The 16,218-nt window shown below is 47.5% G+C and overlaps 1 protein-coding gene across 9 annotated transcripts in view; it reads right to left on the bottom strand.

Annotated features, from left to right (window-relative positions):
* The window catches only part of EHMT1 (euchromatic histone lysine methyltransferase 1), a 138,622-nt gene that overhangs the window by 90,268 nt on the left and 32,136 nt on the right, over nucleotides 1-16,218 (bottom strand). The window contains exon 1 of one of the 9 annotated variants that reach the window (XM_029920816.1): nucleotides 4,745-4,792. The exons of the other annotated variants lie outside the window; for them this stretch is intronic. The gene's annotated coding sequence lies outside the window, so the exon portion shown is untranslated. Of the gene's footprint in view, nucleotides 1-4,744; nucleotides 4,793-16,218 lie in introns of those variants that run through there. 9 annotated transcript variants of the gene reach the window in all.

Below are 16,218 nucleotides of genomic sequence, written 5' to 3' on the forward strand. Positions count from 1 at the left end.
CAAATGTTAAAAAAACAAAAAAGATACCTCATCAAAAAAAAAGGGAGGGGAAGCAACACAGGATCCACACGGCAAAATCTTGACCATAATCACGGAATTCTAAGTCATCTTCTTTGCACATGATGGAAATTTAAATTCTTCATAAAACCCAAGGAAAACTAGTTCTAAACTACAGATGACATCTGTGCGCCCTATGGAGCGCGACATACCGTCCACAGCAGGCCTGACACCGTCACATGATGCAAGCTCAGCTCTCCACTGATCAGGCATTGATACCTCACTGCCTCACTTTCCTCTTGACCAAAATGGGGACAACTACCCAACACCAGCTCCGAGGGCTCCAGAAGCTGCAGAACATTCAAAAGGATAGGCGACACACGGTAAGTCCCGACTACGTTTACCAACATCCTTCGTACCTACATCATAAAGATATTTCTAGTATCTGCCATGTGCCAGACACAAACTTGTCACTCACTCCCCAAATTCAAACGCAGGCATGTGTGAGGCCGGCCCCGGCCCCAGCGACTTCCGCACACCCGGTGCGCCCCGCCGGCCAGTCCCCACGCCCCTGCTCTCTTCTCTCTGTCCGTGCGTTCAAGTGCAGCAGCGACTTTCCACTACCGCCATGCTCAAAAGTATGCAGGACCCATTCCCGAAAGGGTGGGTCTGGCCCCACTACTCAGACCCTCTCAGGGACGGCTGCCACACACCCTCAGCCCTCTGGCTTCACACTTCTCTTGAGGCCCCCCACGAGTCTGCAATACCACACCCTCTTTTGAAAGAGGCCCTGGCCCAGCCCACACACGTCCAAGCGTGCGTCACCAGCTTTGAGGCCAGCGCCCCCCAAGGACTCTCCGGCCTCACTTAGCTGGAGCCCAAGAGCAGCACTCACTGCTCACACACACGGCAGGGGCACACACCAGGTCAACGTACAAGCTCATCGGAATCTTCCCCAGACGCAAAACACACGTACAAAACCATGTTTTCTGGGGCGCCTGGGCAGCTCAGTTGCTTGAGCGTTCGACTTTCAGGCCCAGGTCATACGTGGTCTTGCGGTTCGTGGGTTCAGGCTCTACATCGGGCTCGCTGCTATCAGTGCAGAGCCTGGAGCCTGCTTCAGATCTTCTGTCCCTGTTTCTCTCTGCCCCTCCTCCACCCACGCTCTGTTGCTCAAGAATAGATAAAACATTAAAAAAATTGTTTTTAATGTTTTCTCACTTTTTATAGTTGTAAGAACTCCCTTCTAAAGCAAAAAGAGATTGACGGGGCATCTGGGTGGCTCAGTTGGTTGAGCAGCCAGCTTCGGCTCAGGTCACGATCTCACAGTTCATGGGTTCGAGCCCCACATCAGGCTCTGTGCTGACAGCTCGAAGCCTGGAGCTGCTTTGGATTCTATGTGTCCCTCTCTCTCTGACCCTCCCCTGCTCGCGCTGTCTCTCTCTGTCTCTCAAAAATAAATAAAAAAACATTAAAAAAAATTTTTAAGGAAAAAACATTGATTAGAAGAAAACCATCTGACTCTTGATTTCAGCTCAGGTCACGATCCCAGCGTAGTGGGATGGAGCCCCATGTCCATCACTGACAGTGTGGAGCCTGATTAAGATTCTCTCTCTCCCTCTGTCCCTCTGCCCTGCTAGTACACATGCTCTCTAAAATAAAAAATTAGAAACAAATAAAGGAAATACTCAAAGGTACATATAAATATACTTTATGAATGCCAAGAAAGGGGTCCTTCTCCTGACAATATTTTGGCACCTTGACCAGTATTGGCCTATTGTTTCCCACAATTCCCATTTTACGCCTTTTCCAAATTCTTCCACAGTGCAGTCAACCTTCTCATCAGTTCTGCCTACTTTGCACTTCAACAGAACCAGCAATTTCCCATGGATTTTTAGTAAACTATGCTTCATTTCTATTTCAGGAAACAAAAACCATTTTATTTTTTTTATAGTTTACGAGAGAAACAGAGTGTAAGTGGGAGAGGGTCAGAGAGAGAGGGAGACACAGAATCCGAAGCAGGCTCCAGGCTCTGAGCTGTCAGCACAGAGTCCGATGCAGGGCTCGAACCCACGAACTGTGAGATCTGACCTGGGCCGAAGTCGGCCGCTTAACTGACTGAGCCGCCCAGGCGCCCCAACAAGAACCGTTTTAAAAGCTCCTGTATTGAAGGAGTAAGGGAACAAAATGAACTAGAGCCAAGGAGACACAGAGCCATGATCCCTGACTGGAAAGGACAAGGCTGGGAGGCGGCACCCACTTCGCACTGACTGGGACAGCCATGGTCCAAAAAATGAGCCAAAACATAAACAGGTGCTGACAAGGATGTGGAGAAGCTAAAACCCTCGCACATTGCTGGCAGGAGTGCAAAATGATGTGGCTACTGTGGAGAAGTCTGGTGGTTCCTCAGAATGTCAGAGAAAGAATTCCCACATGACTCAGCAATTCACTCCTGGGTATACACTCCAAAGACGGAAAAGAGACACTCAGATACTTGTACACAAACGTTCATAGCAGCACTATTCACAATAGTCAAAAGATGGAAAAATTTCATGTGTTCATCAACAGGTAAGTCAACAAAACGTGGTATAAACGATGGAAGATCACTCAGCCAGAGAAAGAACGGAGGTTCTGGCCCCGGCCATCGCGCAGATGAGCGTCAAGAACATTACGCAGAGTGAGATGCACCAGACACAAAACGACGCAGTGGTGTACTCACATGAAACACCTACTTTAGGCAAATTCATGGAGACCAAAAAAGGAAAGGAGCGTTCCAGCTCAATGGGCACAGAGTTTCTGCTTGGGATGGCGGGAAAGTATTATAGACAAACAGTGATGATGGTCACATAACACCATGAATGTACTTAGGCCACCAAAAAGTAGGCTTAAAAATGGCTGACAGGCACCTGGGTGGCTCAGTCGACTAAGCTTCTGCTCTTGATTTCGGCACAGGTCCTGATCTTAAGGTCAGTGAGTTTGAGCCCTGAATCGGGCTCTTCACTAACAGTACAGAGCCTGCCTGGGATTCTCTCTCTCCCTCTTTCTCTCTGCCCCTCCACTGCTTATACACACTCTGTCTCCCTCAAAAACAAACAAATAAACTTTAAGAAATGGCTGAAATGATAAGACTTCTATTTAAGTGTATTTTACCACAATCAAACACAAAGAGGGGAAGAGAGATTAAGGGCTGTGCCGGGATAACCTTACTGGTACAATCACGGATTCTTTAATGAAGCCAATGCAATCCTTAGAAAGGACTCTTCCACAGAGAAAGATGCAGCATATGTACAATACAAATCAGAATATAACATATAATACTTGTGTAAAAATGGGATTGGCACACCAGTGTTGAAAGCATGACATCACAAACTATACTGTTTAAAAGAGACACATTAATCCGATGCTGACAGCTGCACTGTGGCTTAGGAGCCCCGGGGCATCTGGCAGGCCACCTAATCTCAAATGGCTCACGGAAAAAAAGCTCTTTCGTCACACTTGCAACTTTCATACACTAAGTTTAAAGTGTCTCAAAAGAAGAAAAGCCGCTCTATAGACAGAGAAAACCCAGCACCTACAAAGACTGCCTGCACGGTTTTGGTGGCCCGACTGCAGCTCCATAAACTCCGTGAGAGAGATCCGAAGGGCTGTGTATCAACTCGTTGTAGAAGCTGTGGGGACAGAGAGGGCAGATCCTGCCTGAACAGAAGTTTATTTTAAAAAGGAAAATTCATGTATTATTGCATGATTTTACATTTTTAAGTAAGAAAATGAACTGGGAACGTTAGGTAAAAACTACCTATAAACCATCTGCTGTAACATTTGCATGAAACCTTCCAAACACTTTTCTGTGCAAATACACTCATGAAGGTATAACTAATACAGATCACATAGCGAACCTTTCCCGTAACTGCTATTGGCAAATACACTCATGCCGCCGCAGCACACGGGCCAGCAGCAGACCCTGAGGGCTCCTGGCACACGGGCCCCGGCAGCGGACCCTGAGCCCTCCCGGCACACGGGCCCCGGCAGAGAGGCACGCAGGGCATCTAGGGCATCTCAGCATCGTAACAACCTTGAAGTAAACATCTTAATATATTTCTCTGCATGTGGTTCCCCGTAAACCTCTCCAGGAATGCCGTAATAGGGACAGGGCTAGAAATTAAAGCTATACTTTCCCTTACACAAATGATGTGCCAAATGTCTCTGCGGGGCTCTTAAACGAGAGGGTGGGTTTTTTTCCTTAAGACTGAAAGACTAAAAACATTTTGGAAAACAACTCCCTATACTTCTCATGTCTATTTGTGGTAAATCCAGGCTTAAATCTCAACTGTAAGAGAAAGGAACCTTTCCCCTGATCCAGCCCCACTTCACTCAGAGACACCAACAGCGCCAGCCCTGGTTAGCCTGAGCCCCCCCCGCCCCTTCGCCCCCACACACGACAGGTCTTAGCAGGCGGGTCTACACACCGAAGGTGAATTCGAGAGGACATGAAGCACTGAAGTGATCAGAAGCCCTCCTGGCCAGCCAACCTCGAGGCTCACCGTCACTCAATGTTCCTGCTCTCAGACCAATTAAGCAGTGACTGAGCTGATTCCTAATACCCTAAGTGACAAGAAAACAAAGGCACATGAACCTCCACTGCTTGCCAAGCCGGTGAACTCTCCTACCAGCACAAAAGTCAGATCAGGTTGGTCAGAACCTTACGGGAAAACAGAGTTCGTGCCTCCAACACAGTGGTTCCACTTACTTGGTGGCTGAGTCTCGAGGGGTGACACGGAGGCTTCACAGGGACACTGGGGCTGCAACCTGCAAACTGGGAAACATCGGGGTAATGGACAATCCTGAATTTCTGGAGGAAAAGTCAACATTTTTACTGCCACCGATAATGGAGGAATGTAAGCATAAGTCTTTGTGCTGTTTTATGACCATAATATACTGTCAGAAGACAATTTTTGGACAAAGAATTTGAAAGATGTGCAATACAGATACTACAAAGTTTTAGCAAAATCCTGGAACTGAGGCTGAGTACACTTCTTAGGATTTCAGCTTGACCCCTGACTACTACAGTGCTGGTCACACGTAGGACAAACACACTGAACTACAGCGTGTTTGTGCTGAATTCCGTGTGTCCCTGAGACGGAGGGCTCTCTGTCACATTGCCATACTAGCTTCTAATTATCAGCTACCCTGGCTGCTAAGAAAACCTGAAGAACAGTAACCTTTTTTTAACATTTTTTGTTGTTTCTTTGTTTTTGAGAGAGCATGAATGGGGGAGAGGCAGAGAGGGAGACACAGAATCCCAATCAGGCTCAGCTCAGAGCCTGACACGGGGCTCAAACTCACAAACTGTAAGGTCATGACTTGAGCCAAAGTCGGACACTTAACCAAATGAGCCACGCAGGTGCCTCAACAATACTCTTATAATGGCAAAATGGTACTAATAAAGAACAGTGGCGTTTCATGCTGAACGTGAAAAGTACAATTCTGACTCTTCTTAACGGGCTATTTCTTCTGATACATCTCTATATATAAAAGGTGATCAGTTTGAGGTTTCTAACAGCATAAGCAACAACCACCTCCCCAAGTAGGATAATTATATTCATCAGTCATGACATGACTCTGTGAAAGAAAATCTATCACTGCCTATGAAAATCTTAGTTTTCCTTAAATACGTGTAAGAGAGACTAGAAATCGTCACATGTACAAATAAGGACATCATAAAGGATGAGGGTATTTCAAACCAGTAGAAGAGGAGATAGTTAATAAAATGGTCACTGAGACCACTGGCTGGCCATGGGGGTAAGGCCATCACAAATCAATCAGTGCATGCAGGGCTTACACACAGTGTGGCACAATCGTACCAGCACTAGGAGAAATCCTCGTGACCCTGAACAGAGGAACCCCTAATTCTAAGCCTAACTAACTCCAAGACCAGGAATCACAAAAGAAAACTTTACAGATTTAACTACCAAAATATTTTAAAATGTTTTTTTTTTTAATTTTTTTTAATTTATTTTTGATAGAGAGAGAGACAGAGCATGAGAGGGGGAGGGACAGAGAGAGAAGGAGACACAGAACCGGAAGCAGGCTCCAGGCTCTGAGCTAGCTGTCAGCACAGAGCCTGACGCGGGGCTCGAACCCACGAACGTGAGATCTGACCTGAGCCGAAGTCGGAGGCTTAACCGACTGAGCCAGCCAGGCACCCCTTAACTACCAAAATATTTTAAACACTTATGTGACAAAATAAAGAAATAAATTCTGAAAGACTGAAAGTGCGCATCAGTCGGTTAACAACCAACTCTTTATTTCAGCTCATGTCAAGAGCTCACAGTTCATGGGATTGAGCCCCAATTAGGGCTCTGTGCTGACAGTGCACGGCCTGCTTGGGATGCTCTCTCTCTCCCTCTCTCTGCCCCTCCCCCACTCACACACATGTGTGCATATTCTCTCAAAATAAACAAAGCCTAAATAAATAAATAATTGAAAAAATACATGCAGTGTATGGGCTTAGTACCTTTAATATGACTCTTAACCCAAAAAAGAACAGATAAATAGTAACTCCAAATCACTTTTGTAAAGACAGAGACAACCAACAAAATCATGGGCAAAAGAGAGAAACAGGCATTCCCAAGTGGCCAACAGACAGGGAGATGGGGCAGAGGACTGAAGGAGGGAGCTAGCGCCCCCGCAGCAGCGGGGCCACACAGCAAATGAGCCACAGACTTCCTAAAAACTCAAACCAGTCTTCTCACAAAGATGCCATCACCCTCAACAACACAGGAAATGAACCCAGCAACATGTAAAAATCACTACACATCCATGATCAAGTGAGATCTACCCCAAGAATGCAAGGTTGGTTTAACATCTGACCATCAATGTAATATTTATTAACAGAATTCAGGGCAAAAACCACAATGATTAAAAAAAAAAGAACATTATGGTCATCTCAACAGATGCAAAAAAACATCAAACAGAATTCTTTCATGATCTGCAGTAAAGCATCCGGGGCTCCAGCCAACGCGGGGCAGCGGCAGCGGGGGTAGGGAGGTGTCTAACACAAGTAAGAAAAGGTAAAAGTTACCCATAAGCCTAGCACCAGTAGTAAACACCTTAGTGTATCACTTACAGGGTTTTTACACGAACAGATTACTAACATACTTGTTTTTAATCCATTTTTCATTGGACCTGACGATAAAGCTCTGCAGCATCATATGCAGCACAGGCAACGGTGCGTCAGGCTGCAGCAGACGGCTACGTCATCACAAGCATCGCGAATTTCCCACCGAGCTCCGCTGCCGCCTTCTATTGCAAACCACGTCCTCCGAAGGTCGTCAGTAAAAAAAAACGGTCTACTCATCTTTCTGCCTCCCACCTTTCTCCTTTCCTACTTAATATCTGTTCTGCAGATAGAACTGCCTTTCTAGAACTGTGACCTCACCATAAGATGAAAACCTAGTGCTTCCCACTGCTCATGGGCTCTGGCTCACACCTCCCAGCACACCACAAGCCGGCACTTCAGCACTCCAGGCCAGGGGTCCACTGGCCAAATCAAGCCCAAGCCTATTTCCATACTTCCCACAAGCTAAAAACTACATTTTTTTAGTTATAAAAATAAAAAAGAGGGGCGCCTGGATAGCGCAGTTTGTTAAGCATCCAACTCTGGCTCAGGTGATGATCTCGCAGTTCATTAGTTCAAGCCCCAAGACGGGCTCTGTGTTAACAGCTCAGAGCCTGGAGCCTGCTTCAGATTCTGTGTCTCCCTCTCTCTCTGCCCCTCCCTGATTCACTGTCTCTCCCCCTCTCAAAAATAAACATTAAGAACAATAGGAAAGAAGGAAAAAAACGAATGAAAGCACAAAAGAACATGCATTTAAAGCCGTGTGTGGCCTGTGCAGCTGGCCCTTTCCACGAAATCTGCTAACCCCTGATCTAGCCCTACAATTTTTAGGCACCAAAACAGCCTGTCGAACACACTTAAGTCCCGACTGCATCAAGGGACTGAGGGTGGCTTGAACAGAGCCCTTGAGTCTCTGGCCACCGCCTCTGTCCATCCCCCAGATTCCAACCTCCAAGATCGAACTCTGCCACTCAGCCCTGCAAAGCCCCCAGGGTCTTCTGGCTGACCATGCACCTCTGTCTCACCGGAAAGGGGCCCCTGCGCAGCAACGAACTGATTCCCTCGTCTCTGCCATCCGGCATCCAGCAGAGTACCTGGCACATAGCATATATTCCAGGACTTTCTGAAGAACACTTTTTAAAATGATGATTACGGGGGCGCTTGGGTGGCTCAGTCGGTTGAGTATTCGACTTTGGCTCAGGTCATGATCTCATCACTTGTGAGTCCGAGCCCCACATCGGGCTCTGTGCTGACAGCTCAGAGCCCGGTGCCTGCCTCGGATTCTGGGTCTCCCTCCCTCTCTCTGCCCCTCCCCCGTTCGTGCTCTCTCAGTCTCTTAGAAATAAAACATTAAAAAAAAAGTTTTTTTAAAAATGATGATTACGTGTACAAAGCAGGCCTTCGACATCAAGAGACAAGTCATGTGACACCAGGAAGACCGCACAAACTAACGCACAGTGAGCCTCCAAGTGCATCTGCACTTGCTCTCCAAGACTGGACACAAGAACAAAGAGCACAAAAAGAAAGCTCCAGAGCTGACAGCCACGCGTTCTAGGACACATGCTGGGTAGAGGCGAGCTGGATGGGCCGCAGTGTGGAGTGCCGGGAGAGGCGGGGGGGCTGGAGAACCCACGGTGGGCTTTAATGTCTGTCATCTTAACACCCCGTGACACGGGGCATCCGGGGGTCTCATGTGGTTGAGAGACCCAACTCTTGATTTTGGTTCAGGCCATGATCCCAGGGTTGTGGGACCAAGCCCCACACTGGGCTCTGCACTGAGTGTGCGATCTGCTGGGGATTCTCTCTCTCCCTCTGCCCCTTCCCCAAGGATCTCTCTCTCTCTCAAATAAAAAAATAATAAAAAGTTTTAACATTCCTTGATATACGTCAGTAAACCCTGTGTAACTTCTTTGGCCCCTAAAACTTGTTTCTTAAAACGTGGCCATATGGAGACCAGACCCAACAAGGCCCTGGGGTTTATTCAGGTCACAGGGTACAGCTTTCCTTGAGTGTCCATCTACCAAACTGCAGGTGCTGCTGTCCCTCTGCGCTCCTCGTGCTCCAGGACTGAGGCTCGTAGCTATATTCTAGAAATCCTCTCTGCCAGGCCCCAGGGAGAACTGTGTGTCAGCGGGGACAGGGCAGCCATAACTGGTCACCACCGCCTCAGCCCTCTGGGTGAGTCACACTGCTTGCTCTACTCCAAGGCAAAACACTGGTCTGCCCTAGACCACTGCCTTCAACGGCAGGCTCCTGAGAACAATGGAGTCACCAGAAAGGACCCACAAATTTGCAGGCCCTCCCAGGACTGGCCGTGGACCAAGGAAATATGATGTGACCACATACACACGCTACTTTTTCATGCAGGCAGCACCACTAGATTGACCGTGATTTTGTCACCTTCTGTTCTCTCAATTAGTACACACTTTTCACAATTACTACCATAACAACAGCCTTGAAATTTTTTGATGTGAGAAAAAGTTTTTAATATACTGGAAAAAACCCGGCAACTTCTGATACAGGCTCCCCCAAGGCAGGACCTGTACCCCTTCCCGGTTCTGAAGCTCATCAGCCCTCAGCCCCTACGAGAGCAGCCGCCCAGTTTAACTGTTAGCTGTCGGGTGTCCCACTTCTCAGCGCTGTGAGGCCGCACAGCACAGTCAGAGGACAGGCCATCAATAAGTGACCACGACCCCTGGGCACATCCTCGGAGCCAGAGCTCAACACTGGCTCCAGCCTTTCCACAATTACAGTGCACCTTACGTGGGCACCTCCCTTTTGTTCTGAAGAATGCAGGAGCTAAAAATAGGACTGGACAGTTTATACACTAAGAAAAAGGAGAAGCCTATTCCTCTTTTCAGGTCAGAAGACTAACAATCCTAGCTGAAATATCAGGAACATTAAAGTAGTGGAAGACAGGTGGGAGACCACGAACCCAGGAGGTACAGTGGGTATCTACTGGTCACCGAAGACGATCCCAGTATGAGCACATGCACAACAAACACCTGCTAGGAAACGAGTTCTTACTCTCAAGGACATTATTCATCATTCTCCAAAGCGGGACTGAACTAGCCTGAAAGGAAGATGTTCTTTGCGATGAACCGTCCCGGTAAAAATGTGTAGAAAATCCCCAACGGAGTTAGCATTCTAGCTTATTAGAACAAAGGCACCATCTGGTGGTTAAACGAAGAAGTGCAGGGTATGGGAAGAAAGCCCCAGAAAAATATTAATAAATTTCCTTTCTAATCAGAAAGATTCTTGGAAAAAGACATTCCTAATTATATTGGTGATTTTTAAAAAATCCTTCTGCAATACTGCTCTGTAACAGAAATGAACATGGGAAAACAAAAACGTTTATAGCTGAATTTCATTCAAAACCCCTATTTTGACAAAAAGACCGAACATAAGGTAAACCAAGAGTTGACTACTTTGAAGCACATGATAAGGAAAGGTGGAATCTACCCCCGTGAGAATGCATGCTCTGTAAGAAACAGGAATTGAGTCGGGGTTTTCCCCGCGGCTGGACTCTACCGCATCCCGGGGAACAGTAAAAACTGGTTCTCAAACTTCCCAGTCCCAGGACCACGTTATACGCTATAAGCATCTCAGAGAGATTCTGTTCCTATGGATCCTGGCTGCTGATATTTACAGACCAAAATAGAAAAAAATCTTAAAATCACTGTCCCTTCCTTTAAAAATAACAACACATTACGTTAATATAAAATTATTTTTATAAAAAGTAACTACTTAAAAAAAAAAGTAACTACTTTTCAGAAGAGAGAGAGGGGCACCTGGGAGGCTCACTTAAGTATATGACTCTTCATCTCAGGGTAATGAGTTCGAGTTCCGCATCAGGCCCCACGATGGGCAGGAAAGCTACTTTGAAAGAAGAAAAAGAAAAAAAAGAGAGCATGTGTGCGCACGTCTTTTTTTCTTTTTTTTTTAAACAAGTCTGCAAATCTCTCTTCCGGCTTAAGGCTTGGATGCTCACATGCCCTACGTCATGCAGCCGGCCTCCAGAAGTGTGCGGTCCGCCCCCGACAGACCAGGGTGGGAAAAGCCAGCGATGTCCTTCCAGGCATTAGAACAGTCTGACCTTACAGGGCTGGAAGGGTCTTGGGGACCTGCTACTGTGTCTGGTATGCAGCAGGCGCTAATGGAGCTTTGCTGATGGGAGGAACAAGAGACAGAGCATGGGATAAGATTGAGGAGCTGGTAAGAGAAGGACAAGGGGGTAGGAAAGGAGCAAGTGCAGCCAAGTATGGGAGGGGTATGGCCTGGACCCAGGCACTGCAGGGCTGGTGCTCTTGTTTTATACGGATTACAAGTATATGGTGCAGCTGTTTTATTAGCTCTGTTTCCACAGACTATTATCTCTACTTGGGGTGATCTTCCCTTTGGGAATTAAAAAAAAATTTTTAAAAACTAATGAGCATTAACCACATGAATTAAAATGCAGATAAGTGAGGATTGCTATTCATTTTTTAACCATAAAATATATGCTTATTAAAAAATTTAAATATAACAAAAATTAAATATAAAAAAATAACAAAAATATAAATATAAAAAAAATTTAAATATAACCCAACAATTCAGAATAACTAAGCTAACTAAACTGGTATATTTCCATTTCTTTCCTAAACTTAGTATGAAGTTTTTTTAATTGATGTTCATCTTAGGATGCCTGGGTGGCTCAGTCGGTTAAGTGTCTGACTTCAGTTCAGGTCATGATCTCACAGTTTGTGAGTTCAAGCCCCATATCGGGCTTTCTGCTGTCCTATAGAGGCCACTTTGGATGCTCTGTCCCCCTCTCTCTGCCCTCCCCCACTCGTATTCTATCTCAAAAACAAACATTTTAAAAAATTGATGATCATCTGTAAAGTATACAAATACTAACAAAATAACTATAGACAGGAAACCCTCAGTAATCCATTATTTAAAGTCTCCAAAAAATAAAAAAGAAATAAATAAAATAAACTCTCCAAGTATGCATTCACAGAAGATCACATACTGTATGACTCCATTAATGAAAAGTCCAGAACACACAAATCTACAGAGACAGGACACAGATGCCTAATTGCAAGGGGTTAGGAGTGGGAGAAAACGGGAGTGACTGCTGATGGTATAAGGTTTCTTGGAGGATCACGAAAATGTTCTGGATTTTTTGTGCTCTATTCATGGACATACCCGAGTTTCTGGACTAGTCACTCTGATACATAATAGGTAACGAGTATGTGATGGAGGGATAAATGGGGGAGTTGGTGGCTGGTGGATTGGGTAGGGGGTGAGGTGGGAGAGAACGAAAGAGTGGGGAGGAGAGTTAGTAGGACAGTGGATGGGGGGAGGATAGGCCTGGGGGGGGTGGGGGGGGTGGGAAGTGGACGGGAGCGACTCCTCTCCTGGAAAGAGCCCCAAGTCCCAAACTGGTCAGGCTCCTGGGGGTGAACAGCCACACCACTTCGTCCTTTGGTCCTTCTCCTCCTGCCCACAGTTCCTCGGGCCCCACGTCCTGCCCCAGGCAGAAAAGAACATGCTCTTCAAAAGTCTAAGAAGTAGCTATGAGCCATCCTTCACATCATTCACTCACTTTTCTTTTTTAAACAAAGTCTGTGAAATGGAACTGCAGTAGAGGAAATGGACCCCTAAGGAGCCCCTCCTCCCATCCGCTACCATTCTCCAGAGAGGTTTCCCCTGAAGGCGAGCCAGTGTGGACGGGCTCTTGGCTGGATTCTGTGAAGCCTACCAAGCAGCATTCACCCTACAGAGCATGAATACCTCCGTGGTCTCAAGTGCCAAAACGGTCCAGACCGCTGGGACGCACAGCACAGAAGCGCATCCTCCCTCCACTAGCCTCTAGAAAGATGACAAAATCCTTGACTGAATGTATTTCTAATTTTAAAAACCCACGAAAACTTTTTACTTCACTTGAATTTTTTCACTTTGGTTATGCTGATTTCTCTTAATATCATGGTCCTCAGATAATTCGTGCCACTTCAAGAAGATAAAAATCTTCTAACACTTAAAAATACCTCCACATCTCTAAAATTGCCTTAAGATGAAAAGCAAATGTCTACCTGAGAGAGGCCTCCCCCACCAACGACCACCCTCCCCGCACGCACCGCTCTGCGCCCACCTTGCCCCTGCAGGCTTCACCTGCCCACGACGGTCTCCAGTCTACCCTCAAAAAGAGGGACCCTTCACCTGAGGCAGGGGGCAGGGAGCAGGAAAAGAGAGGGAGGGGAGGCCACAACTTGCCCTCGCACAGGGCACAACCTCAACGTGGCCTGGGCAAACAGTCCCTCTAAAAGCACACATTCCACCCAGGAAATAAACCAAATTCTCCGTTACGGGCCGAGCTGCCCACACGGACCACCAAGGCGACCGCCATCTCAGGTGTGCAACACGCCCCCGCGGACCTGGCTGGATGGGTCCTCTCCAAACCCCCACCCACAGCTGCACCATTTCCCAGCGGGCGCGGGCCGTGCCCGGCGGCCTGGCGTTCAAGGGCACAAAGGAGCCGGCCCTATTGTTCCCTCTTCCTCATTCCGCTGGCTGAGCTGGAGTTTCCTCAGATCTAGGAGAGTAGCCTACCCTCCCCCACTCTTTTGTTCCAAGAATACAGTTCTAGAACAGGCAGCCTGTGAACCAATCCGCTCCAATCCTGCGATTACCAAGAAGCGACACCACAGCCCCCCACCAGGTCGCTCCCCCAAGAGGTGTCTAGCACGTGCTGGTCTACAGGACAGCTGAGAACACGGCGGAAGCTCCGCTGCCCTGGGGCCCGGCACCTCTCTACGACCTCATTTCCATCGTTCCAAGGAAAACGGAGTCCCGGCTCGCCAAGGCAGAGAGGGCCATCCTGCAACTCCAACACGTGCCCAAGCAGGGCCCCCATCAGGCCAGGCACCGCCTCCCAAGGGGCACTCTTGCGGAGTGGTCAGTGCCAGTCTCAAGCCCAGAGCTGACAGACGTCTTTCTCCTCAGCCGGCATGGAAAATGAGCCAACTGAAAAACAGTATGGCCAGATCGTCCACACACACTCTGGCCGGCCCCGGGCCCCCACACTCTCTCACTCCTTGCTCCCCGCCACCACTGAGGCCACCACAGGGCAGGGAAGGAAAAACAAGGCAATACCATTAGTCAGCAAAAGCTTCTAGTACTTTCTTTATAAACGCTGAAGCAAGAGAAAAACCACTGGTTTATCATCAGCCTAACTAGTTAGGAGCTTCTTCCTGTAACAGAGAACAGGCCTTACATAGTTGGCAATACTCAGAGCTTTGGAGGAATCACCCACCTCACTCCCAAGAAAGCACACACATCCAGTGACAGGACATCAGGACAGGGTTATTCTGCAGGGGGTTGGAGTGGGGCTGGGGGAGGGGACAAAGAGGTGACCCCACCTGCACCCTACCTCCTAGGCCCTGCTCCCAGCCTAGGAGCACCTTCCTGAAGAAAGGGGTTAAACAAGGGACGAAAAATACTAAATGCCATGTTTGCCTGCATCTCTATCCATTGGGTGGGGTCACAGCAGCTCCACTCTGGCTCCTCCTCCAAGGCTGGCCTCCGGCAGCTCAGTGGCCCTTCTCCACCCTGCAAGCACCTCCTGAAATGGAGGGAGCCCCAGGCAGGGAGCAGTCTGGAGCTGCAGGCCCACGGTGCACCTGAAACCCCTCAGATGGTTAGAACACACATTTTTAAATGATTTGAGTTTTCTTAGAAAGACACCATTCGTGCATTTATCGTATTCGCCCTAAACACGAGTAAGGTCTTTCTATAGAAAACATCAAAACCGCTCACCCACCCCCACCACCAAAAGAAAAATCATTCTTAGGGTGTCTTGGGATCAGCTTTGTGTACAAAAATACTAACAAACCCTAGGATAGGACTCTGAGGTCAAGTCTAAGGGAACAAGGGTCATTTTACCAGCCCTGCCATAAGGAACTCACCTTAGAGATGACTTTTAGAGCCAAGTGCCCAGTGACTGAATCACAGCGATGCAAACCTAAAGCTTGCCATGCACTTCAGACCCCTGGTCCAAGTGCTCCAGCCCTCCCAGCACAAGCACGCCTTGGGGCGGGTCTCAGGGCCCCCCACCAAGCGTGAGAGCAGCGGGCCTCCGCCCACGTGTCCCCCACGCTCCACTGTGGAACTTCCTCTTTAGAGGAAGAGACCCTTCCAGCGCTGTGCGGGCCCTCTGATCAGGTCCAAGTTGTGGCTCTTAATACAAAACTAAATACTTGAAGCCCCTTTTCCACAAGAGGCAATATTTTAAAAGCAGTGTGTTCAGATTTCAAGGAAACTTCAAAACAAAACCACAAATATTAATTCCTATTTTTTGAGGTTATATGAAAACAAATAATACTAACCTTCCTATATAAATGCTCTTCTGTAAATTCCCTACCCAGCTGATGCATTTTTGGTTGGATGCTGGTATTGACTGGGGGCTCCAGGCTGTGGCTGAACCCAACCCAGATCCATCATAGGGAGGGGGTCAAGTCAAAGCCCAGCCAGAAAAATAAAGGTCATTCTTCATGAAGTATCTGAATTCCACTCAGCCAAGAGCAAACAACAAAGAGAGCAAACTCAGGCACAGACTGGAAGTTCGGCTGTAGAACATACACTGTCAACGGAGCCACAGTCCCTACGCATCTACCCAAAGCTCATGAAGAACAGCCGACAATCCTTCCCCACCCTCAGCTCCCACTCCCCAGACTTACAAAGGAAAGAAAAGCCAGGCTGCCTAAAGAAACATTAATGAAAACAGACAGAACTACTCACTCATTACTAAGAAAATGCATTTAAAGCAACGAAGATACCATTTTCACCTATCAGACAGGCAAAAACTCTTAAACTCTGACAAAATGAGTACGGATAGACAGGCAATTCTCGTATACTGTTGGTATGATAAAATAAAACTAGGCCCTCCGCACGGATCCACTGCGCTGGTGAGGTCTGTGAGCCCGAGCTTATAAGCCCGTAATAATAATAAAGCCCTTTGCTTCTGCATGCGTGACTCGGTCTCCCCAGTGGTTTCTGGTTTGGGGGAAGATACCGAATTCTTGGGATAACAAATGGTGCACTGGCTGGGAAATCCCCCCCCCCCC

The sequence above is a fragment of the Suricata suricatta genome, chromosome 13 (assembly GCF_006229205.1).
Source record: "Suricata suricatta isolate VVHF042 chromosome 13, meerkat_22Aug2017_6uvM2_HiC, whole genome shotgun sequence".
NCBI lineage: Eukaryota > Metazoa > Chordata > Mammalia > Carnivora > Herpestidae > Suricata > Suricata suricatta.